Here is a 26,217-nt window from a genome sequence, read left to right on the forward strand (position 1 = left end):
AGAGAGTTACAAGGTAGCCAGGAAGGAACTGAAGACTGGACTTAGGAGACCTAGAAGGGGGCATGACAAAGCTTTAGCAGGTAGGATTAAGGAAAACCTTAAGGCATTCTACAGTTACATGAGGAACAAGAGGATGACCAGAGTGAGGGTAAGGCCAATCAGGAAGAGTGGAGAGAACTTGTGCCTGGTGTCAGAGGAGATGGGGGGGTCCTTAATAAATAATTTGCTTCAGTATTCGCTACTGAAAGAGACCTTGACATTTGTGAGGCCAGTGTGTAACAGGTTGATGTTAAGAAGGAGGATGTGCTGGAAATTTTGAAAAACATAAGTTTAGAAAAGTCACCTGGGCCAGACGAATATAACCAAGGTTACTACAGGAAGTGAGGGAAGAGATTGCTGTACCTTTGGCAATGGACTTTGCATCCTCACTGTCCACAGGAGTAGTGCCAGATGATTGGACACTGGTAAATGTTATTCCTTACTTCAACAAAGGGAATAGGGATAATCCTAGGAATTACAGACCAGTTCAGTCTTACATTGGTGATGGGCACGTTATTGAAGAGAATTCTGAGAGACAGAATTTATGATTATATGTAAAACCACAGTTTAATTTGAGATAGTCTGCATGGTTTTGTGGGGGACAGCTCATGCTTCACAAACCTTATTGAATTCTATGAGGATGGACAAAACACATTGATGAAGGTAGAGCAGCGAATGTGGTGTATATAGATTTGAGCAAGGCATTTGAAAAGGTTCCCCATGCTAGGCTTATTCAGACAGTAAGGAGGCATGGGATACCAGGATATTTGGCTATCTGGATTCAGAACTAGAACGTAGAACGTAGAACTTTACAGTGCAGTACAAGCCCTTTACCCCTCGATGTTACATCGACCTGTGAGACCAACCTGAAACCCATCTAATCTACACTATTCCATTATCATCCACATGATCATTTAAATGCCTATAACAGTGACAAGTCTACTATATTGCAGGCAGGGCATTCCGCGCCCTTACTACTCTCTGAATAAATAAGTCCACATCAACCTTTGAATAGCAGCCCACTCATACTTGTCCCTCTACTCCTGTAACCTATGGCTAAAGCACCTAACCTATACATCCCTGAACACAACGGGTAACTTAGCATGGCCAATCCACCTAATTTGCACATCTTTGAACTGTGGGAGGAAACCAGAGCACCCGGCAAAACCCCAGGCAGAAACAAGGAGAATGTGCAAATTGCATGTAGACAGTCGCCGGAGGGTAGAATCAAGCCCAGGTCTCAGGCGCTGTGAAACAGCAGTGCTAACCACTGAGCCACCATGCCATTCTTTTTTGGGCTGGCCTATAGAAGACAGAGGGTGGTAGTATTTGGAAAGTATTCAGCCTGGAGCTTGGCGACCAGTGATGTTCTGCAGGGCTCGGTTCCGGGACCTCTGCTCTTTGTGATTTTTATAAATGACTTGGATGAGGAACTGGAAGGCTGGCTTACTAATTTTGCCAATGACACAGGGTTTGGTGGAGTTGTGGATAGTGTGGAGGGCTGTTGTAGGTTGCAATGAGACATTGACAGGACACAGAGCTGGGCTGAGAAGTAGCAAATGGAGTTCAACTGGAGAAGTGTGAGGTGATTCACTTTGGAAGGTCAAATTTGAATGCAACTTACAGAGTTGAAGGCAGGATTCTTGGTACTGCGGAGGAACAGAGGGATCTTGGGGTCCACATCCACAGATCCCTCAAAGATGTCACCCAAGTTGACTGGGTTTTTAAGAAGGCATATGGTGTGTTGGCTTTCATTAACTGGGGGTTGGGTTTAAGAGCTGTGAGGTTATGCTTTAGCTCTATAGAACCCTGGTTAGACTACACTTGGAATATTGTGTTCAGTTCTGGTCGCCTCATTATAGGAAGGATGTGGAAGCTTTAGAGAGGGTTCAGAGGAGATTTACCAGGATGCTGCCTGGACTGGAGGGCATGTCTTGTGAAGAAAGGTTGAAGGAGCTCGGGCTTTTCTCACTGGAGTGAAGTAGTATGAGAGGGGACTTGATAGAGGTGTACAGGATAATGAGAGCAGTGGGTACATGGAATGCTCTGCCAGCAGTGCTAGTAGAGTCAGATACATTAGGGACATTTAAGTGAATCTCGGATTACATAGAACATAGAACATAGAAGGATACAGCGCAGTACAGGCCCTTCGGCCCTCGATGTTGCGCTGACCGAATCCTACCTAACCTATACTAGCCCAATAACTTCCAAATGCCTATCCAATGCCCGCTTAAATGACCATAAAGAAGGAGAGTTCACCACTGATACGGGCAGGGCATTCCATGAACTCACAACCCGCTGTGTGAAGAATCTACCCCTAACATCTGTCCTATACCTACCACCCCTTAATTTAAAGCTATGTCCCCTAGTAACACCTGACTCCATTAGCGGTAAAAGGATCTTAGTATCTACCCTATCTAAACCCCTAATAATCTTATACACTTCTATCAGATCTCCCCTAAACCTTCTCTTCTCCAATGAGAACAGCCCCAAGTGCCTCAGCCTTTCCTCATAAGATTTTCCTACCATTCCAGGCAACATCCTGGTAAACCTCCTCTGCACTCGTTCTAAAGCTTCCACATCCTTCCTATAGTATGGCGACCAAAACTGCACACAATACTCCAGATGAGGCCTCACCAGAGTCTTATACAACTGCAACATGACCTCAGGACTCCGGAACTCAATTCCTCTGCCAATAAAGCCCAGTACACCATATGCCTTCCTCACAGCACTATTTACCTGGGTGGCAACTTTCAGAGATCTGTGTACATGGACACCAAGATCCCTCTGCTCATCCACACTACCAAGTAGCCTACCATTAGCCCAGTAATCCATCATCTTGTTATTCCTACCAAAGTGAACGACTTCGCACTTAGCTACATTGAATTCCATTTGCCACATTTCCGCCCAGCTCTGCAACTTATCTATATCCCGCTGTAACCTACCACTTCCTTCCTCACTATCCACAACTCCACCGACTTTTGTGTCATCCGCAAACTTGCTTACCCAGCTTTCAAGTCCTTCCTCTAGATCATTTATAAAGATAACAAAAAGCAATGGTCCCAAAACAGATCCTTGTGGTACACCGCTAGTAACTGCACTCCAAGATGAACATAATCCATCAACTACTACCCTCTGTCTCCTTCCAGCCAGCCAATTCCTAATCCAAACCTCTAATGTATCCTCAATGCCATACCTCCGAAGTTTTAGCATTAGCCTACCATGGGGAACCTTATCGAACACCTTACTAAAATCCATATACACAACATCTACTGCTTTACCCTCATCCACTTCCTTAGTCACCTTCTCAAAGAACTCAATAAGGTTTGTGAGGCACGACCTGCCCTTCACAAAACCATGCTGGCTATCCCTGATCACGTTATTCCTACCCAGATGTTCATAAATCTTATCCCTTACCATTCTCTCTAAGACTTTGCCCACCACTGAAGTCAGACTCACTGGCCTATAGTTACTAGGGCTATCCCTACTCCCTTTCTTGAACAATGGGACCACATTCGCTATCCTCCAGTCCTCTGGTACTATTCCCGTTGACAACGACGACATAAAAATCCAGGCCAATGGCTCTGCTATCTCCTCCCTAGCTTCCCATAGGATCATGGGGTAAATGCCATCAGGCCCAGGAGACTTATCTATATTCATCCTTTCCAATATTCCCAAAACCTCTTCCCTGCATATTTCCAGGGCATCCATTCTAATTATTTGTGATTCCATATTCACATCAGCAACAGTGTCCTGTTCCTGAGTGAATACTGATGAAAAGTACTGATTTAATGTCTCTCCAATCTCCTCCGCCTCCACACACAACTTCCCACTACTATCCTTGACTGGACCGATACCTACCCTAGTCATCCTTTTATTCTTGACATACCTATAGAAAGCCTTTGGGTTTTCCCTAATCCTACCAGCTAAAGACTTTTCATGTCCCCTTCTCGCTTCTCTTAGCTCCCTCTTTAGCTCCTTCCTGGCTACCTTATAACTCTCAATCGCCCCTACTGAACCTTCACGCCTCATCTTTACATATGCCGCCTTCTTCCCTTTCACAAGGGACTCCAATTCCTTACTAAACCACGGCTGCCTCACAGGGCCCTTTACACCATGCCTGACTGGTACATACCTATCGAGGACACGCAGTAGCTGCTCCTTGAACAATCCCCACATCTCATTAGTGTTCTTCTCTTGAAGCCTGTTTTTCCAATCCACACATCCTAAGTCATGCCTCACAGCATCATAATTGCCCTGCCCCCAGCTATAGCTCTTGCCCTGCGGCACACGATAATCCCTCTCCATCACTAAAGTAAAAGTCACCGAGTTGTGGTCACTGTCCCCGAAGTGCTCACCTACCTCCAAGTCTAACACCTGGCCTGGTTCATTACCTAGAACCAAATCCAATATAGCCTCCCCTCTTGTTGGCCTGTCGACATATTGTGTCAGGAAACCATCCTGCACACATTGTACAAACACCGACCCATCTAATGAACTCGAGCTAGAGCTCTCCCAGTCAATATCTGGGAAGTTAAAGTCCCCCATAACAACCACCCTGCTACCTTCACTCTTTTCCTGAATCATCCTCGCAATATTATCCTCTACTTCTCTAGGACTATTAGGAGGCCTGTAGAAAACACCTAACAGGGTGACCTCACCTTTCCTATTTCTAACCTCAGCCCAAACTACCTCAGATGGCAAGTCCTCTTCCATCGTCCATTCCACTGCTGTGATACTGTCTTTGACAAGTAATGCCACGCCTCCCCCTTTTTTACCCCCATGTCTGATCCTACTAAAACATTTGAACCCTGGAACGTGCAACAGCCATTCTTGTCCCTGTTCTACCCACGTCTCTGTAATGGCCACAACATCGAAGTCCCAGGTACCAACCCACGCTGCAAGTTCACCTACCTTATTCCTTATACTTCTGGCATTGAAGTATACACACTTCAATCCACCTTTCTGGTTACAGGCACCCTCCTTAGAGATCGCTGCATTATTCCTAACCTCCCTACACTCAAGGTCCTGTACCCTAAAGCTACAGTCCTGGTTCCCATGCCCCCGCGGAGTTAGTTTAAACCCTCCCAAAGAGCACTAGCAAACCTCCCCCCAAGGATACTGGTGCCCCTCAGGTTCAGGTGTAGCCCATCCTTTTTATAGAGGTCCCACCTTCCCCAGAAAGGACCCCAGTTGTCCAGAAACTGGAATCCCTCCCTCCTGCACCATCCCTGTAGCCACGCATTTAACTGCTCTCTCTCCCTATTCCTCGACTCTCTATCACGTGGCACGGGTAACAAACCAGAGACTACAACTCTGTTTGTTCTAACTCTGAGCTTCCAACCTAGCTCCCTGAAAGCCTGTCTGACATCCTCACCCTTCTTCCTACCTATATCGTTGGTGCCAACGTGGACCACGATCTGGGGCTGCTCCCCCTCCCCCTTAAGGACCCGGAAAACACGATCAGCGACATCACGTACCCTTGCACCTGGGAGGCAACATACCAAACGTGAGTCCCTGTCGCCCCCACAAAACCGTCTGTCTGTACCCCTCACTATCGAGTCCCCAAGAACTATTGCTCTACCTTTCTCCACCCTACCCTTCTGAGCAACGGGGCCAGGCTCCGTGCCAGAGGCCTGAACCTCGTTGCTTGCCCCTGGTAAGTCATCCCCCCCACAAGTATCCAAAACGGTATACTTGTTCTTGAGGGGAATGACCGCAGGGGGTCCCTGCACTGGCTTCCTCCTCCCACTCCCCCTCACTGTCACCCATCTATCTTGAACTTTCGGAGTAACTACTTGCCTATAGCTCCGATCTATGACCTCCTCTGCCTCCCGAATGATCCGCAGTTCATCCAACTCCAGCTCCAGTTCCCTAACACGGGTTTGGAGGAGCTGGAGATGGGTGCACTTCTTGCAAGTGTAATCAGCAGGGACGCTAATGGCTTCCCTCACCTCATACATGTTGCAAGAGGAACATTGCCCTCTCTGCACTGCCATCCCTCTAAAAGTAAGTTTTCCTTAAAAAAAACAACAAAAACCAACTAAATCTAAAGAAACAAATAAGGAAAATGCAGCACTTACCCGCTAGTCACAATTGGTCTTATTATTAGGTTAGAGGAGGTGGAAGGGTGGGAGGCACTACTTGTGTAGTGCCTCGGGTGACTCGCCTACGCGTTTAAATAAGGGGAGAGACAAAAAAACCTTACCCAAGTAACCTAGCGCGCCTTCCGGGTCTGCTACCGCTTTTTTGAAGGAAAACTTTAAATTTTTAACTAATAAATAAGCGACCAAACTTACCCACCAGCCGTCGCGAAGTCTTCCGAGAGACTTCTGAGGATTGGTGCATGGATGACAGTAAAATGAAGGATATGTAGGTTAGTTTGATCTTAGAGTAGGATAAAAGGTCGGTACGACATTGAGGATTGAAGGGCCTGTGCTTTTCTATGTTCTATGTTTTATGCTTTATGTTCTGACATCAAATCACTTAATAACGATCATATGACAATGGAATAGAAGTAGATCACTCAGCCTGTTGAATTTGCTCTGCCATTCAATTAGGTCATGGTTGATCTGTAAGCCTCAAATTGACTTTTCTACCTTTTCACCAAAGCACTTGTTTCCCTGAAGGATGAAGCATCTCCTACTGCAGCCCTGAATATAATTCATGACCCAGTCTGGACAGCCTTCTGCAATCACTACTCTCTGAGAGAAGAAATTCCTCCTCATCTCTCTCTTAAATGTGTGACTTCTTACTGTCATATGATGTCTTCTGAGCCTAATATCCTCCACAAGGGCGACACAACCTTTCTGCACCTACTCTGTCCATGTGAACTCCTGGTCGCTGGGACACGATTCACATCTCTGCACAAGGTGTCGTGGTGTGCAATGGACTAGACTCTGTGTCAGCATCACTTGATCAGTCAGTTTGTGCGCTTTCTGCTGAAAAGCTTCATGAAAGATATTGTGAAATGTTTGTGCTTGTGGACTTGGAAAAACTCCATTAAATGTCTCCACAGCCCAAGGATAAGACGCTGGGAGCAATCTGTTAATTTAAAAACTTAGAATTTCATTGGAATTGACTAACAGTAAAAGTATAGTCTTGAAGGGCAGTTTGAAACTTGGATTTGTTGTTTGTATTAAGAACTTTTTTTAATTTGAAAAACATGTTTAGATGTTAAAGAATATCTGTAGACTCATGGAAATCAGTTTCAGTGACTAATCACCATGGTAACCACCTGTAAATAAATACCAGTGCAGGGGCTTGGACGTGGTCAGTCAGCTGATCAAGGTGGTCAGTCAGGAAACTCTGCACATAGTGGGTGAGGGAGAAAAAGGTGGATGGCACATTCTTACCGTTGGTGCATGTGTGGAGATGTCCTGAGGGGGTGAGTAGGCTGTGCATAAGAGATTCAGGGTGAGTTAAGGTCAGATGTTCGCAAGGATGAGAGTGAGGGGGAAGATGTTGCAGGAAATGTGCAAGCAGCAGCTGAGTTTAATCAAACCCGGAAGACTACAGCTAAAGTAAGACAGTTTGTTTTAAAATTACTTACCGGTAGCGGGCAGCGGTGTTTTTTTATTTTTCACAGAAAGAGCGGGAGCAGCGGGGAGAGTGACGATGACCAGAGGGGCAGCCGGGAAGGAAAGCAGTGAGTATATAAATCAGGAAGGTGGCTAAACCCGAGACTCTACAGTTGTGTCTCCCACCCGCCCATCTCCTCTAACCTAGTTAATAAGGACTCTAGTTTGTTAAGGTAAGTATTTTCTATTTCTTTATCAGTGACTGGTTAAAAATTTACTTTTTTGGTTTACCTATTAATTGGTTTTTAGAAAAAGACTATAGCAGAGAGATATCAGAAAGTATTTTAACTCAAACCTGTACAAAGTAATAAAGTAATTAACTAAGCAGAGATGGCTGGGCAGGTGATGTGCTGTAGCTGTATGATGTGGGAGCAGGCTGATCCCATTGTGAATGGCAGTGACCACATCTGCAGCAAGTGGTGGTTGCTGGACGAACTCCGGATCAGAGTTGATGATCTGGAATCTGAGCTTCAAACACTGCGGCACATCCGGGAGGGGGAGAGTTACCTGGACATTTTGTTTCAGGAGGCAGTCACACCTGGGAGATTAAGTAATTCACATTCAGTTAGTGATCAGGGACATCAGAGTGTAACTGTAAGTGAGGCAGGTAGGGGGAACCTGAGTTCAGGAGTGCAGGAGTCTCAGCCTTTGACCTTGTCCAACAGGTATGAGATTCTTGCTCCCTGCACGGACGAGGAAAAGGGCTCTGGACAGGATGAGCCAGCTGACCACGGCACCATGGTGCAGAAGGCCATTCAAGAGGGGGGAGCAAAAAGACAAGTAGTTGTTATAGGGGATTCTATAATTAGGGGGACAGATAGTATCCTTTGCAAGTCGGATCGGGAGTCTCACATGATATGTTGCCTGCCTAGTGCCAGGGTGCGGGACATCTCCGACCGGCTTGAAAGGTTATTGTAGCAGGAGGGGGAGGATCCAGTTGTTGTGGTCTACGTTGGGACTAACAACATAGGCAAAGCTAGGGTGGAGGACCTGTTTGGGGATTATCAAGCACAAGGAAGGAAATTGAAGTACAGGTCCTCAAGGGTCATAATCTCTGGATTACTGCCCAAACCATGTGCCAATTGGCATAGGGATAAGAAAATTAGGGAGGTAAACATGTGGCTAAGGGATTGGTGTGGGAAAGAGGGATTCCACTTCATGGGGCATTGGCATCAGTTTTGGAACTGAGGGGATCTGTACCATTGGGTTGGTCTCCACCTAAACCGATCAGGTACCAATGTTCTAGCGAAGAGGATAAATAGGGTGGTCAGTAGGACTTTAAACTTCTGAGTTGGGGGGAAGGGAAAGTGAAAGCGACAGGGAGTATGCAGTTAAATGGAAAGATAAGCAACAGGATAGCATGTTTGAGGCGGACTTAAACTCGAGGCAGACTGGGACTGCAGCAAAAAGGAAAGATAACTTAGGATATCTTATGACTTCCAATATCTCTAATGACAAGAAAGTTAGCATTAAGGCACTTTACCTGAATGCTCGTAGCATTTGTATCAAAGCAGATGAACTAATGGCACAGATCATCGTGAATGATTATGATGTGGTAGGCATCACAGAGACGTGGTTGCAGGGGGGGGGGGGGGGGGGGCCAGGACTGGCAGTTAAACATCTAAGGATTTTCAACTTATCAAAAAGACAGGGAGGTGGTCAGAGGGGGTGGGGTTGCCTTGTTAGTTAAGAACAAAATTAAATCTATGGCACTGAATGACATAGCGTCGGATGATGTGGAGTCTGTGTGGGTGGAATTGAGGAACACAAAGGCAAAAAAACCATAATGGGAGTTATGTACAGACCTCCTAACAGTGGTCAGGACCAGGGGCGCAACATGTACCAGGAAATAGAGAAGGCATGTCAGAAAGGCAAGGTCACGGTGATCATGGGAGACTTCAATATGCAGGTGGACTGGGTAAATAATGTTGCCAGTGGATCCAAAGAAAGGGAATTCATGGAATGCTTACAGGATGGCTTTTTGGAACAGCTTGTCATGGAGCCCACAAGGGAGCAGGCTATTCTGGAATGCTATGTAATGAACCAGACTTTATAAAAGATCTTAAAGTAAGGGAACACTTAGGAAGCAGCGATCATAACATGGTAGAGTTCAGTCTGCAGTTTGAAAGAGAGAAGGCAAAATTGGATGCAATGGTGTTACAGTTAAATAAAGGGAATTATGAGGGCATGAAAGAGGAACTGACGAAAATAGACTGGAAGCAGAGCCTAGCGGGGAAGACAGTACAGCAAAAATGGCAGGAGTTTGTTGGTATAATTGAGGAGACTGTACAGAGGTTCATCCCCAAAAAAAGAAAGATTATCCAGGGAGGGATTAGACAGCCATGGCTGACAAAGGAAGTCAGGAAATGTATTAAAGAAAAAGAGAGATCCTATAAAGTGGCCAAGAGCACTAGGAAATCAGAAGATTGGGAAGGCTACTGTTAGGACGGTTCTACCGTCCCCGTGTTCGTTTCGGAGGAATGAGACACCGGGTCAGATTCTAAGAAACAGACTGCTTTGTTCGAGAGAGAATCGAGTTACAGCAAGGTATCAGGCTTGCTGGAGAAGGCGCCTTCTAATCCTTTGTTCTAAGTTGTTTATTCTTATACCCCCCTTATTCCTGCACCATTCCCTTATTTGGTAATGGTCGGTTCTATAGTTTGCCATTGGCCCCAGTCTCTTATCAGTGTTCTAACATGCCTTATTCGGCTATCAGTTAGTTCAACTTGCTATGTACCAGATGGCCCCTTTGTTCTGTTTTTTCAAGTTTTACTGCTCTTTCAGTACTTTTCCACTGGTTCAATTATCTTCCTCAGACCTCGTGTCTGTTTTTCCCCTCTGGGGCCCCCTGGCCACATCAGCCTGAGAGCTACTTCTATCTAACATTTTAGTGTCACTGCTTCTATCTAACATTTTAGTGTTACTTCCATCTTACATTTGCCTGAGTGTTACTTCTACCTAACATTCCCCCTCTTGGCCTCAGAGAGGCCACAAATACAGCAAACGCGCGCAGCAGTCAGGGCCGGGCGGGTCGGTGAGTGCCCCTCCGTCACTCATTTGCAAGACCGACCACTTGGCGTTACCCGGCTTGTCTGACTCTATGGAGACACAGTTATAAGGGAAAGAAGTCCCTAAGCAGCACACAAGTACACAAAGCATTCCGCGTCGCAAAATCCCTACTCTATGCGCCTCTCCAGCTCGCATACAATCGTTAAGGCACGAGAAACAGTGAAATAAACATAACAAACATAAACACTCAAAAGTCGTAACATGGGGGCGGGTGGTCCCCCTCCATTTCCAATCCAGTCATGCTCACTGTCGCATAGGGAGCGCCCGCGCATCCCTGCTGCACGGCTTGATAAGGTGGGGGCGAAGAGGGGTGGTCGTCCTTGTCTGTAAGGGCTCGGTCGATAGTCCGGGTCATAAGGGTCCTGAGACAGGGGATACAACAGCAACCACAAATAATAAAAATAGCAACAGAAATGGTCAGCCCCAGGGCTAACTGTCCCAACATACTTCCCCACTTTCCGAATGTTTTACTCAACCAATCTATTACAGGATTACTGAACCCAGACTGCAGCTTTAGTTCAGCGGCCAGAGCACGCAGTTTCCTTAGTGTTTTAGTGAGTTTCCCATCTGGGCCGTATTGTTTGCTATTGAAGTATAACACATTTCACCAAACATAGCGCAGACCCCTCCTTTCTCTGCTAAGAGCATCTCTCCCTATCCCCTTTCTTCTCTGCCCCACATGCTATCACTCGCTGCTCCGGTTGCTCACTTTTGGTTGCATTCTTCTCCTAATTACCTCATCAACCGCAGCTACCATCATTTACGCGTTCTGCTCCTGTCACTTGTCATTTCTCTCTTTACAAACACTTTCTGTGCCCCTCCTAACAATTCATTTAATGGTTTTATCCCACTCCACCCTTCTATCTTCCGTATCTTTCCCTATCCAGCATCCCCATATAAGTCTCCTTTCTCCCGCAGTAAATAGTATATTCAAAATAGACATTAACTCAGCCCACAAATACAGACTGGGCCTCAAAAATAAATTAACTTGTTCTGACAATCCTATCGGATTCTCAACCAGGATCGTCATTTCCTTTTAAATGTTCCGACCTCCCCACTGGCGAGGGGGTCACACACAAACCCAATCTCCTTGTCCCCTATCAACACTTCCCGAAATGGACAAGTCGTTATGTTCTTCCCTGTTTCTTTCTTTTTAGAATTTTTCCAATGTTCCTATCTTCACATATGCTCAAACACCAATTTATCAATTCATGCTTGACTAACTTTAAGGCCTGTTCTTAAATTGTAAACATATTTATATATTTACGTCCATGTATTCAGTGTTTAATATTTAAAATGTAAAATGCATACAGTTCCCAATTTTGAAATCCACTGTAATCACCCAAATTTAGTACCCTAATTTAGATCCAAAATTAGTTTTCTTATGTACTCCTGTCCTTCATATATTGCTTTTATGTAAAAATAAAAGAGATTAGTAAGAAAAAAGTAGTTAGGGAGTCATGACTCACAGAAGAACAGAAGTTATTAGCCTCAAAAAATCATGTTAAGTTCACATAAAAAGAAATCACTTTAAACAGCAGTCCTGGAACTCAGGCTCTAGAAACAAAACCAAGAAAATAATCACCAAACAAACAGATGCATCTGAATCAGTTCATGAAGGGTTAAAGTCTTTGCAGGCTGTACTCCCGAAATGTTTACTTCAAACGTGCTGCCCTACTCTCTCAATCTATCTCTCTCACAGACACGGTCTGCTAGTGCTCAGCAGCATTCGCATTCTCTCTCTCCTTGGGATATGACACACAATTTCTTAATTCCACAGACCCACTCAGATTATTATATCAGTTATATCAATATCAGTTACCAACTAATCTTTCCCATTTCCACTCAATCTCAATAAAATCTCCAACCTGAAAAAAATCATGTTAAGCATTCATAAAAAATCACATTCAATAAAAAAGTCCAGGGACTCAAGCTCTAGGTGATAGCACTCAGACATTCATTCACTAACAAGCAGATGAATTTAAGCCGGAACACAAAGTGTTAAACTGTCTGCTGGCCGAGCAGTCCTTTGTTAGTGTCTCGCACTGTCTCTCTCTCTCTCTCTCTCTGTTCTCTCCCACAGACCTTTACAAACACAGAAATACTTACACACACACACAGATTTTTACACACTCAGAGACTCTATCTTTCTCATAAACAGACTCCCTCTCACACACACACCGTCGCTCTGTTCGGAACTCTGTGTCTGTCTCTGTCCCCTGTCCTCTGTCTTTGTCTCTCTCTCCACCACGGCACTCCTGGGTGTTGGGCACATAGCCACCAGTTTAGGGGGCCCGTAATTAAACCTCTCAATCGACATCTGTGTCAGTCTCAAAGGTCTCCGACCGTTATAAAAAATCCCGTCAACCACCCGATCTAACCGTCCCGTTAGGTAATACGCTGTCCCCTCGTGCCGTTACGTCCATTATTTTGTCAGCGCAGTGGAAGCTTCCCACTCCCCAAGTCCGTCAGCGCGTGGGTCTATACTCCCGTAACCCCAGTACCCGCGTCTTATACTAGCCTACGACCAAACTCCCGTTCCGGGAGCCGTGCGGTCCGTAAGACACAATCACCCCGCCTCCTACCTCCAGGATTTTGAAATTGCAAAGTTGTTTCCACGCACACCTGGAGAAATCACCGACTCACCACCAGGAGAGAAAGTGAATGAAAAACATATTACTCACCGATTCCAGGACTTTCGATCTGCAGTGATGTTCCAACGCACACCTAGACGGTTCACTTGTCTAACGATAGGAGACTATAAACACATGCCTCAGCATCTCCAGGAATTTAAAATTGCAGGGGTGTTCCAACGCACACCTGGAGAATTCACTTTTATAACCATAAGAGACCAAAAATAAATAACTCACCGTCTCCAGGACTTTTGGAATTGCAGGGGTGTTTCAACGCACACCTGGAGAATTCATCCACTCTAGGACATTCAAATTGCAGGGCTGTTTCAACGCACACCTAGAGGATTCACTTTTATAACCATAAGAGACCAAAAATAAATAACTCACCGTCTCCAGGACTTTTGGAATTGCAGGGGTGTTTCAACGTACACCTGGAGAATTCATCCACTCTAGGACTTTCAAATTGCAGGGCTGTTTCAACGCACACCTAAAGGATTCACTTCTCTAACGATAAGAGACCAAAAAATATAACACTCACCGTCTCCAGGACTTTTGAAATTGCAGGGGTGTTTCAACGCACACCTGGAGGTCTCACCGACTCTAGGACTTTTAAATTGCAAGGCTGTTCCAACGCACACCTAGAGGACTCACTCTTAGAACAAAGCGATTCTCTGTCGTCTACTCACGTCTGCAATTTAGGTTGGTAAAGGTATTCGAGACGTCGGAACAACTACTAATTTAGAGTGGTCAATGTCTACTGGAGACCTTCATGCAAAGGGCGTCCCCGGACCCAGTTCAGAATGGCCGGCCACCCGGCGGCTCTCAACTCCTGCCAACAAGCATGTCTCCGTTCCCTCCGCACGTCAGGGGTCACCATCTGTTAGGACGGTTCTACCGTCCCCGTGTTCGTTTCGGAGGAATGAGACACCGGGTCAGATTCTAAGAAACAGACTGCTTTGTTCGAGAGAGAATCGAGTTACAGCAAGGTATCAGGCTTGCTGGAGAAGGCGCCTTCTAATCCTTTGTTCTAAGTTGTTTATTCTTATACCCCCCTTATTCCTGCACCGTTCCCTTATTTGGTAATGGCCGGTTCTATAGTTTGCCATTGGCCCCAGTCTCTTATCAGTGTTCTAACATGCCTTATTCGGCTATCAGTTAGCTCAACTTGCTATGTACCAGATGGCCCCTTTGTTCTGTTTTTTCAAGTTTTACTGCTCTTTCAGTACTTTTCCACTGGTTCAATTATCTTCCTCAGACCTCGTGTCTGTTTTTCCCCTCTGGGGCCCCCTGGCCACATCAGCCTGAGAGCTACTTCTATCTAACATTTTAGTGTTACTTCCATCTTACATTTGCCTGAGTGTTACTTCTACCTAACACTACAAAAACAAACAGAGGATAACAAAGAGAGAAATAAGGAAGGAGGGAATCAAATATGAAGGTAGGCTAGCCAGTAATATTAGATTAGATTAGATTAGATTACTTACAGTGTGGAAACAGGCCCTTCGGCCCAACAAGTCCACACCGACCCGCCGAAGCGCAAGCCACCCATACCCCTACATTTACCCCTTACCTAACACTACGGGCAATTTAGAATGGCCAATTCACCTGACCCGCACATCTTTGGACCGTGGGAGGAAACCGGAGCACCCGGAGGAAACCCACGCAGACACGGGGAGAATGTGCAAACTCCACACAGTCAGTCGCCTGAGGTGGGAATTGAACCCAGGTCCCTGGCGCTGTGAGGCAGCAGTGCTAACCACTGTGCCACTGTGCCGCCCAATGAAATGATAGTAAAAGTTTCTTTCAATGCATAAGAAATAAACGACAGGCAAAAGTAGACATTGGGCCACTTCAAACTGATGCTGAAAGGCTAGTGATGGGAGATAAGGAAATAGAAGGAGAACTTAATAAGTACTTTGCATCAGTCTTCACAGTGGAAGACATGAGTAATATCCCAACAATTAAAGGGAGTCAGGGGGCTGAGTTGAGTATGGTTGCCATTACAAAAGGGAAAGTGCTAGGAAAGCTAAAAGGTCTTAAAATTGATAAATCTCCTGGCCCCAATGGGATATATCCTAGAGTTCTGAGGGAAGTGGCTGAGGAAATAACGGAGGCGTTAGTTGAGATCTTTCAAAAGTCACTGGAGTCAGGGAAAGTCCCGGATGATTGGAAGATTGCTGTTTTAACCCCCTTGTTCAAGAAAGGATCCAGACAAAAGATGGAAAATTATAGGCCAATTAGCCTAACCTCGGTTGTTGGTAAAATTCTAGAATCCATCGTTAAGGATGAGATTTCTAAATTCTTGGAAGAGCAGAGTCGGATTAGAACAAGTCAATATGGATTTAGTAAGGGAAGGTCATGCCTGACAAACCTGTTGGAATTCTTTGAAGAGGTGACGAGTAGGTTAGACCAGGGAAACCCAGTGGATGTGGTATATCTAGACTTCCAAAAGGCCTTTGATAAGGTGCCACACGGGAGGCTGCTGAGCAAGGTGAGGGCCCATGGTGTTCGAGGTGAGCTACTGGGATGGATTGAGGATTGGCTGTCTGACAGAAGGCAGAGAGTTGGGATAAAAGGTTCTTTTTCGGAATGGCAGCCGGTGACAAGCAGTGTCCCGTAGGGTTCAATGTTGGGGCCGCAGCTGTTCACATTATATATTAATGATCTGGATGAAGGGACTGGGGGCATTCTCGCGAAGTTTGCCGAAGATACAATATTAGGTGGGCAGGCAGGTAGTACTGAGGAAGTGGGGAGGCTGCAGAAGGATCTAGATAGTTTGGGAGAGTGGTCCAGGAAATAGCTGATGGAATTCAATGTGAGCAAATGCGAGGTCTTGCACTTTGAAAAAAAGAATACAAGCATGGACTACTTTCTAAACGGTGAGAAAATTTGTAAAGCCAAAGTACAAAGGGATCTGGGAGTGGTAGTCGAGGATTCTTTAAAGGTAAACATGCAGGTTGAGTCCGTGATTAAGAAAGCGAATGCAATGTTGTCATTTATCTCATGAGGGTTGGAATATAAAAGCACCGTTGTGCTACTGAGACTTTATAAAGCTCTGGTTAGGCCCCATTTGGAGTACTGTGTCCAGTTTTGGTCCCCATACTTCAGGAAGGACATACTAGCACTGGAGCATGTCCAGCGAAGATTCACATGGATGATCCCTGGAATAGTAGGTCTAACATACGAGGAACGGCTGAGGATCCTGGGATTGTATTCCTGGGACACTAGGAAATTGTTTCCGTTAAGCGAAGAGACTAGGACCCGTGGACACAGCCTTAAAATTAGAGGGAGTAAATTCTGAACAGAAATTCCTTTTCACCGCAGAGAGCGGCGCGAGCTTGGCGGAAGTGAGGTTGGAGCGCAGAGCTGGTCGGGAAGGTAAGTGATTGGTATTTGTGTGGATGTGTTCTAGACCCCAGGCCCTACTTCGTAGGGCCTCCCTCCCATCCTCCTCCTCTAACCTAACATTAAAGCCCACAGGTGAGCGACTCAGTGCTATTGACTCAGTGTTATTGTTTTGGAGACAAAGTGTACAGTCATGGCAGCGCAGGCAGTGGAATGTTCCTCCTGCAGGATGTTTGAGGTAGGAGTGACCACCGATACTCCTGCCGACTTCGTCTGCAGGAAATGCAGTCAGATCCTGCTCCTCACCGAATGAGTTAGGGAACTGGAACTGGAGTTGGATGAACTGAGGATTATTCGAGAGGCTGAGAGGGTGATTGATAGAAGCTACAGGGACATAGTTACACCGGAGAACAGAGGTAGCTGGGTAACAGTTAGAGGTGGGAAGGGGAAGAAGCAGGCAGTGCAGGGTTCCCCTGTGGTCGTTCCCCTAAACAATAAGTATACAGCTTTAGAAACTTGGCGGGGACAGCCTTGCAGGTGTAAGCTGCAGTGACGGGGTCTGTGGCGTGAGGTCTGGCTCTGAGACTTAGAAGGGAAAGGGGGAGAGGAGGAGAGCGCTAGTCATAGGAGACTCTCTAGTTAGAGGGACGGACAGGCGGTTCTGTGGACATGGGCGAGACTCTCGGATGGTTTGTTGCCTCCCGGGTGCCAGGGTCCAAGACGTCTCGGACCATGTCTTCAGAATCCTTAAGGGGGAGGGTGTGCAGCCAGAAGTCGTGGTACACATTGGCACTGACGACATAGGTAGGAAGAGGGGTGGGGAGGTCATTCAAGAGCTCAGGGAGTTAGGCTGGAAGCTAAAAGCTAGGACAGACAGAGTCGTCATCTCTGGGTTGTTGCCGGTGCCACGTGACAGTGAGGAAAGGAATAGGGAGAGAGTGCAGTTGAACACGTGGCTGCAAGGGCTTCAGGTATTTGGACAATTGGACTGCATTCTGGGGAAGGTGGGACCTGTACAAACAGGACGGGTTGCACCTGAACCAGAAGGGCACCAATATCCTGGAGGGTAGGTATGTTAGCACTCTTCGGGGGGGTTTAAACTAATTTGGCAGGGGGATGGGATCCGGACTTGTAGTCCAGCAAGTAAGCTAGCTGTGTGTCAGGATGTCCAAGAATGTAGGGAGGCTGTGGAGAAGGTAGCACTGACAGGTAATACTTGCGGACACAGAGATGGGCTCAAGTGCGTATACTTCAACGCAAGGAGTATCAGAAATAAGGTGGGTGAACTTAAGGCGTGGAACGGTACCTGGGACTACAATGATGTGGCCATCACGGAACCGTGGATAGATGAGGGACAGGAATGGTTGTTGGAGGTTCCTGGTTACAGATGTTTCAGTAAGATTAGGGAGTTTGGTAAAAAAGAAGTGGGGGTGGCATTGCTAATTAGAAATGGTATAACGGCTGCAGAAAGGAAGTTTGAGGGGGATCTAAGGAGGTAGTATGGGCTGAAGTCAGAAATAGAAAGGTGCAGTCACCTTGTTGGGTGTTTACTATAGGCACCCCAATAGCAGTAGAGATGTGGAGAAACAGATTGGGAAACAGATTTTGGAAAGGTGCAGAAGCCACAGGGTCGTAGTCATGGGCGACTTCAACTTCCCAAATATTGATTGGAAGCTCTTTAGATCAAGTAGATTGGATGGGGCGGTGTTTGTGCAGTGTGTCCAGGAAGCTTTTCTAACTCAGTATGTAGATTGTCCAACCAGAGGGGAGGCCATATTGGATTTGGTACTCGGTAATGAACCGGGACAAGTGATTGGCTTGTTAGTGGGTGAACATTTTGGCGATGGTGACCACAATTCTGTGACTTTCACCTTGGTTATGGAGAGAAAGAAATGGTCGTGTGAGGGAACCTTGGTTGACGAGGGAGGTTGAATGTCTAGTAAAGAGGAAGAAGGAGGCTTACATAAGGTTGAGGAAACAGGGTTCAGACAGAGCAGTGGAGGGATACAGGATAGCCAGAAGGGACCTGAAGAAAGGGATTAGGAGAGCTAAGAGAGGGCATGAAAAATCCTTGGCGGATAGGATTAAGGATAACCCCAAGGCATTTTATGCGTACGTGAGAAACATGAGAATGACGAGAACGAGGGTAGGTCCGATCAAGGACAGTAGTGGGAGATTGTGTATTGAGTCGGAAGAAATAGGAGAGGTCTTGAACAAGTACTTTTCTTCAGTATTTACGAACGAGAGGGACCGTATTGTTAAAGAGGAGAGTGTGAAACGGACTGGTAAGCTAGAAGAGATACTTGTTAGGAAGGAAGATGTGTTGGACATTTTGAACAACTTGAGGATAGACAAGTCCCCCGGGCCTGACGGGATATATCCTAGGATTATGTGGGAAGCAAGAGAGGAAATTGCAGTACCGTTGGCAATGATCTTTTCGGCTTCACTGTCAATGGGGGTGGTACCAGGGGACTGGAGAGTAGCGAATGTTGTGCCTCTGTTCAAAAAAGGGAATAGGGATAACCCCGGGAATTACAGGCCAGTTAGTCTTACTTCTGTGGTAGGCAAAGTAATGGAAAAGGTACTGAGGGATAGGATTTATGAGTATCTGGAAAGACACTGCTTGAATAGGGACAGCCAGCACGGATTTGTGAAGGGTAGGTCTTGCCTTACAAGTCTTATTGAATTCTTCGAGGTGGTGACCAAGCATGTGGATGAGGGTAGAGCAGTGGATGTAGTGTACATGGATTTTAGTAAGGCATTTGATAAGGTTCCCCATGGTAGGCTTATGCGGAAAGTCAGGAGGCATGGGATAGAGGGAAATTTGGCCAATTGGATAGAAAACTGGCTAACCGGATGAAGTCAGAGAGTGGTGGTAGATAGTAAATATTCAGCCTGGAGCCCAGTTACAAGTGGAGTTCTGCAGGGATCAGTTCTGGGTCCTCTGCTGTTTGTAATTTTTATTAATGACTTGGATGAGGGAGTCGAAGGGTGGGTCAGTAAATTTGCAGATGATACGAAGATTGGTGGAGTTGTGGACAGTGAGGAGGGCTGTTGTCGTTTGCAAAGGGACTTAGATATGATGCAGAGCTGGGCTGAGGAGTGGCAGATGGAGTTCAACCCTGCCAAGTGTGAGGTTGTCCATTTTGGAAGAACAAATAAGAATGCGGAATACAGGGTTAACGGTAGGGTTCTTAGTCAAGTGGAGGAACAGAGGGATCTTGGGGTCTATGTACATAGATCTTTGAAAGTTGCCACTCAGGTGGATAGAGCTTGTAAGAAGGCCTATGGTGTATTAGCATTCATTAGCAGAGGGATTGAATTCAAGAGTCGTGAAGTGATGTTGCAGCTGTACAGGACTTTGGTTAGGCCACGTTTGGAGTACTGTGTGCAGTTCTGGTCACCTCACTTTAGGAAAGATGTGGAAGCTTTGGAGAGGGTGCAGAGAAGATTTACCAGGATGTTGCCTGGAATGGAGAATAGGTCGTACGAGGATAGATTGAGAGTTCTCGGCCTTTTCTTGATGGAACGGCGAAGGATGAGGGGTGACTTGATAGAGGTTTATAAGATGATCAGAGGAATAGATAGAGTAGACAGTCAGAAACTTTTTCCCCGGGTACAACAGAGTGTTACAAGGGGACATAAATTTAAGGTAAAGTGTGGAAGGTATAGGGGAGATGTCAGGGGTGGGTTCTTTACCCAGAGAGTGGTGGGGGCATGGAATGCGCTGCCCGTGGGAGTGGTAGAGTCAGAATCATTGGCGACCTTTAAGCGGCAATTGGATAGGTACATGGATGGGTGCTTAATCTAGGATAGATGTTTGGCACAACATCGTGGGCCGAAGGGCCTGTTCGGTGCTGTATTGTTCTATGTTCTATGAAATGCGGAGACATTTCTTCAGCCAGAGAGTGGTGGGCCTGTGGAATTCATTGCCATAGAGTGCAGTGGAGGCTGGGACGCTAAATGTCTTCAAGGTAGAGATTGATAAATTCTTGATGTCACAAGGAATTAAGGGCTACGGGGAGAATGCGGGTAAGTGGAGTTGAAATGCCCATCAGCCATGATTAAATGGCAGAGTGGACTCGATGGGCCGAATGGCCTTACTTCCACTTCTATGTCTTATGGTCTTATGGAAATGGTGGGTATAGTTGCAGACATAGAGTGAGTGTGAGCTATCAGTGAGAAGATGGTGGCACCTTCACTGGCAGAATGGAGGAGCTCACTTACATTCTGTGCATTCCTTCAGATGGTTGAGACTGCTGTGGCCTGGAAGATAACTCTGGTCCATGGTTCCGGTAGAATGGCATCCTCTGTTGGCCTGGGAGAAAAGGGTATCCTGCCTCTGTATCATCCCATCCCCATCAGCAGCATCTCCATGTCTCTGCACACAAAGAGACGCACCCATTTTCTGTTGTCTGTCACATCCAGGGCCAATGTCAGGAGCCATGGAGGACATCTCCACACTGACAGCTCTTGTCTGGGTGCACAATATCTTTTTAAAGATGATGCTACACCATGGATGTTGGTCAATTCTGGGATATCCAGGAAATGGTGAGCTGTTTTGGAAATGGCACATGGAACGATGGTGTGAGCGGGCACCAAAGGGTGGGGTAGGTAATAAATCAGATGGGTTTTGCTAAATAAATAAAAAACAGAGTTTCGTGTCCAGTGACCCTTTGTCAGAACTGATATTCCCTGGTCAGATAGTTGCATTTCTACATAGTGGCTATCATTTAAAAACAAACATTGCTACAGTTTAATTCCACCAGTTTGTAATTAGATTAGATTACTTACAGTGTGGAAACAGGCCCTTCGGCCCAACAAGTCCACACCGACCCGCCGAAGCACAACCCACCCATACCCCTACATTTACCCCTTATCTAACACTACGGGCAATTTAGCATGGCCAATTCACCTGATCCGCACATCTTTGGACTGTGGGAGGAAACCGGAGCACCCGGAGGAAACCCATGCAGACACGGGGAGAACGTGCAAACTCCACACAGTCAGTCGCCTGAGTCGGGAATTGAACCCGGGTCTCAGGCGCTGTGAGGCAGCAGTGCTAACCACTGTGCCACCGTGCCGCCCACAAATGGTTAAGAACTCTTACTCAGTATGTGAGTTTCTGTGTTTTAGGGTAAAAGGGCAGACTGTGAAGAGATGCAGCCAGCTCGGAGTGAGACTGCGATGTGACTTTCAGGAATTCCTGCAAGAGTTTCAGCAATGGAGGAACAGTACTATCAACCTGCTACATTTGCCTCTGGACACAGAGGATGGGGCTTTGACCATGGTACGACACAGCAGTGAACCCCTCTATTGGTTAAACCAAACACCCAAAAAAGGTCACCTCGCCTTGTAATCTGTTAAAATATGAGTGACAAAGAACTCCCAAATTCCACTGTTTAAAGAAAATAAAATCAATTTATTCTCTAACTCTGAAAGTGAACATTAAACAACGACTATTCACAACTCTAAGCCCAACCGTTCTCTTAATAGTTTATTATCTGCCTCCACCTCTATAACAATATGCTGTTCCAATAAGACACTTATTAAATTACGTTGACTTAATTTCAAAACTGGGTAAAAACAATCGGGAGCAATGGATACAATAAATGATATTGGTTGCTCCTGATGCTGTCTCCTCTACATTGGGGAGACTGGGCACCTCCGAGCAGAGCGCTTCAGGGAAAATCTCTGGGACACCTGCACCAATTAACCACACCACCCTGTGGCCCAACATTTCAACGCCCCCCCCCCCCCCCCCCCCACTCTGCTGAGGACATGGAGGTCCTGGACCTCCTTCACCGCCGCTCCCTCACCACCCAATGCCTGGAGGAAGAATGCCTCATCTTCCGCCTTGGAGCACTTCAACCCCAGGGCATCAATGTGGACTTCAACAGTTTCCTCATTTCCCCTACACCCACCTCACCCCAGCTCCAACCATCCAGCTCAGCACTGTCCCCATGACTTGTCCAGACCTGTCCTACCTGCCTATCTTTTTTACCACCTATCCACTCCATCCTCCTCCCCTACTTATCACCTTCATCCCCTCCCCCACTCACCTATTGTACTCTATGCTACTTTCTCCCTGCCACCACTCTCCTCTCATTTATCTCTCCACCCTTCAGGCTCTCTGCCTGTATTCCTATGAAGGGCTTTTGCCTGAAACATCAATTTTACTGCTCCTCGGATGTTGCCTGAACTGTTGTGTTTTTCCAGCACCACCAATCCAGAATTAATTTCAAAATTAATGTCGTTTTCGATCTCATTCTTCTTCCGACTAAAGATCTCCCTGGGTTGTCATCTTTCTTTTTACTGTGAATAGGTTTCATATGAAAAAGTACCTTTTTTTAGAGAGTGTTTCCTACTTTCTTGATCTATCTCAATGGCAGTTGCTCTCTGATCAATTTTCAAAATGCCCACATTTTTATACCAACATCAGATCATCTCATTGATTCAATGTTGGCAAAACAAAAAATTCAAACTTGATTGGGTTTTAGTATGCTGAGCAAATTTAGACTGGAAGAAAGTGAGGACTGTAGATGCTGGAAATCAGAGTCATGAGCGTTATGCTGGAAAAGAACAGCAGGTTAGGTAGCATCTGAGGAGCAGGGGAATTGGCGTTTCCGGGAAAAGTCCTTCATCAGGAATGAGGCTGTCAGCCGAGGTGGCTGGAGAGATAAATTGGAGGGGAGTGTGGCTGTGGGGATAGATGGCTGAGAGTGTGATAGGTAGATAGAGTTGGGGGTGATGGTGATAGGTTGGCGGGGAGGGTGGAGCAGATAGGTGGGAATTGAAGATGGACAGGTAGGACTAGCCATGAGGGTGGAGCCGAGTTGGAGGGTTGGATTTGGGATAAGGTGAGGGGAGGAGAAATGAGGAAAGTGGTGAAATCCACATTGATGCTGTGGAGTTGGAGGGTCCCAAGGTGGAAGATGAGGCGTTCTTCCTCCGGGCATCGGGTGGTGAGGGAGTGATGATGGAGGAGGCCCAGGACTGCATGTCCTTGGCAGAGTGGGAGGAAGAGTTGAAGTGTTCGGCCTCAGGGTGGTGGGGTTGGTCGGTGCGGATGTCGCGGAGATGTTCTCTGAAGTGCTCTGCGAGTGGGCTTCCAGTCTCCCCAGTGTAGAGGAGACCCCATCAGGAGCAATGGATACAGTAAATGATGTAGGGAAGTGCAGTTGGAACTCTAATGGATGTGGAAGGCTCCTTTGGGCCTTGGATGGAGGTGAGGGGGGAGGTGTCTGCATAGGTTTTGCAGTTCCTACGGTGGCAAGTGAAGGTGCTGGGAGGGGAAGGTGCTGGGAGAGGAAATTGAGAGGATGTACAGACACAGGATAAGGACAGGTGGATTACTGTCGGGGAGGAAAGGGAACCGACGGTCAGAGCAGAGATCCCCTGTGGCCATTCCCCTCAGAAATAAGTATACCATTTTGGATACTGCTGGTGGAGACAGCCTACCAGGGGAAAGCCATAGTTGTCAGGTCTCTGGCACTGAGCCTGGCACTGTGGCTCAGAAGGGAAGGGAGAGAAATAGAAAAGCACTAGTAATAGGGGACTCAATAGCTAGATGGATTAACAGGAGATTTTGGGTCAGAAATGGGACTCCCGGAAGGTACATTGCCTCCCTGGTGCCAGGGTCTGAGATGTCACCGATCGGGTTTACAAGATTCTGAAAGGGGAGGGTGAGCAGCCAGAAATCGTGGTACATAATGGCACCAATGATATAGCCAGGAAAGGGATTGAAGATCTGAAAAGTGACTAAAGAGAGTTAGGTTGGAAGCTGAAGAGCAGAACGGGTAGAGTAGTGATCTCGGGTTTGCTACCGGTGCCACGTGATAGTGAGATGAGGAACAGTCAGCGAATGCAGCTTAACACGTGGCTGCGAGGCTGGTGCAGGAGAGAGGGCTTCATATACCTAGACCATTGAGATACCTTCTGGGGAAGGTGGGACTTGTACATGAAGGATGGGTTGCACCTGAACTGGAAGGGCACAAATGTCCTGGGTGTGAGATTTGCTTGTGCGATTCGGGAGGGTTTAAACTAGTTTGGCAGGGGGGTAGGAATCGGAGCCACATGTCTGAGAGTGGGGGCAGGTGTAGATGGGGCAGTAACAGGATATATTGAATCTATCAGGAAGGTTTCTGATGCGATGAAACAAAGTGATCGGTTAAAGTGTGTCTGCTTTAACGCAAGGAGTGTCCGAAATAAGAGTGACGAGCTTAGAGCATGGATCAGTACTTGGGGCTATGATGTTGTGGCCATAACGGAGACGTGGGTTTCACAGGGGCAGAGATGGTTGCTTGATGTTCCAGGGTTTAGACTGTTTAAAAAGAACAGGGAGGGTGGAAAAAGAGAAGGGGGTGTACCTTTGTTAATCAGAGAGTGCATCACAGCTACAGAAATGAAGGTTGTTGAGGAAGGTTTGTCCACTGAGTCAGTATGGGTGGAAGTTAGGAACAGCAAGGGAACAGCCACCTCATTGGGGGTTTTCTACAGACCAACTTATAGCAGTAGAGAGATTGAAGACCTCATAGGCAGGCAGATTCTGGAAAAATGCAGAAGTAGCAGGGTTGTTGGTATAGGTGATTCCAACTTTCCCAATATTGACTGGAACCTCCTCAGTGCAGATGGTTTGGCTGGAGCCATTTCGTCTGGTGTTTTCAGGAGGGTTTCCTTACTCAGTACGTAGACAGACCTCCAAGGGGAGAGGCCATTTTGGATTTGGTGCTCGGCAATGAGCCAGGACAGGTGTCAGATCTCCCGATGGGAGAGCACTTTGGTGACAGTGATCACAACTGCCTCACATTTACCAAAGCCTTGGAGAGTGAAAGGAGCAGTTACCGAGGGAAGATATTTAATTGGGGAAAAGGAAATTATGACGTTATCAGACAGGAGTTGGAAAGTAGAGACTGGGAGCAATTGTTCCACAGAAAGGGCACAGCAGACATGTGGAGACTGTTTAAGGATCAGTTGTTGCGAGTGATGCACACATTTATTCCTCTGAGATAGATAAGAAGGGGTAAGATTAAGGAATCTTGGATGAGGAGAAGAGAGGAACTTCTTGTCAAAAGGAAGAAGGCAGCTTATGTAAGGTGGAGGAAGCAAGGATCTAGCACAGCTTTAGAGGATTACAGGCTTGCTAGAAAGGAGCTCAGAAATGGATTGAGGAGAGCAAGGAGGGGACACGAAAAAGGCTTGGCAAGAAGGATTATGGAGAACCCAAAGGCGTTTTACTCCTACGTGAGGAATAAGAGAATGATCAGGGAGAAGGTCGGGCCGATCAGGGATAGCGGAGGGAACTTGTGCGTGGAGTCTAAACAGATAGGGGAAGCCCTAAATGAGTTTTTTGCTTCGGTTTTCACCAAGGAAAGGGAACTTGTTGTAAATGAAAACTTAGAGGAGCTGGGACACAGTCTTGACCAAGTCAAGATTGATGAAGTTGATGTGCTAGAAATTTTGGAAAACATTAAGATTGATAAGTCCCCAGGGCCAGACCAGATTTATCCTAAGCTGCTCCGGGAAGCGAGAAAGGAGGTTGCTAAACTGCT

This window comes from Hemiscyllium ocellatum, chromosome 8 (assembly GCF_020745735.1).
Source record: "Hemiscyllium ocellatum isolate sHemOce1 chromosome 8, sHemOce1.pat.X.cur, whole genome shotgun sequence".
Classification (NCBI taxonomy): Eukaryota; Metazoa; Chordata; class Chondrichthyes; order Orectolobiformes; family Hemiscylliidae; genus Hemiscyllium; species Hemiscyllium ocellatum.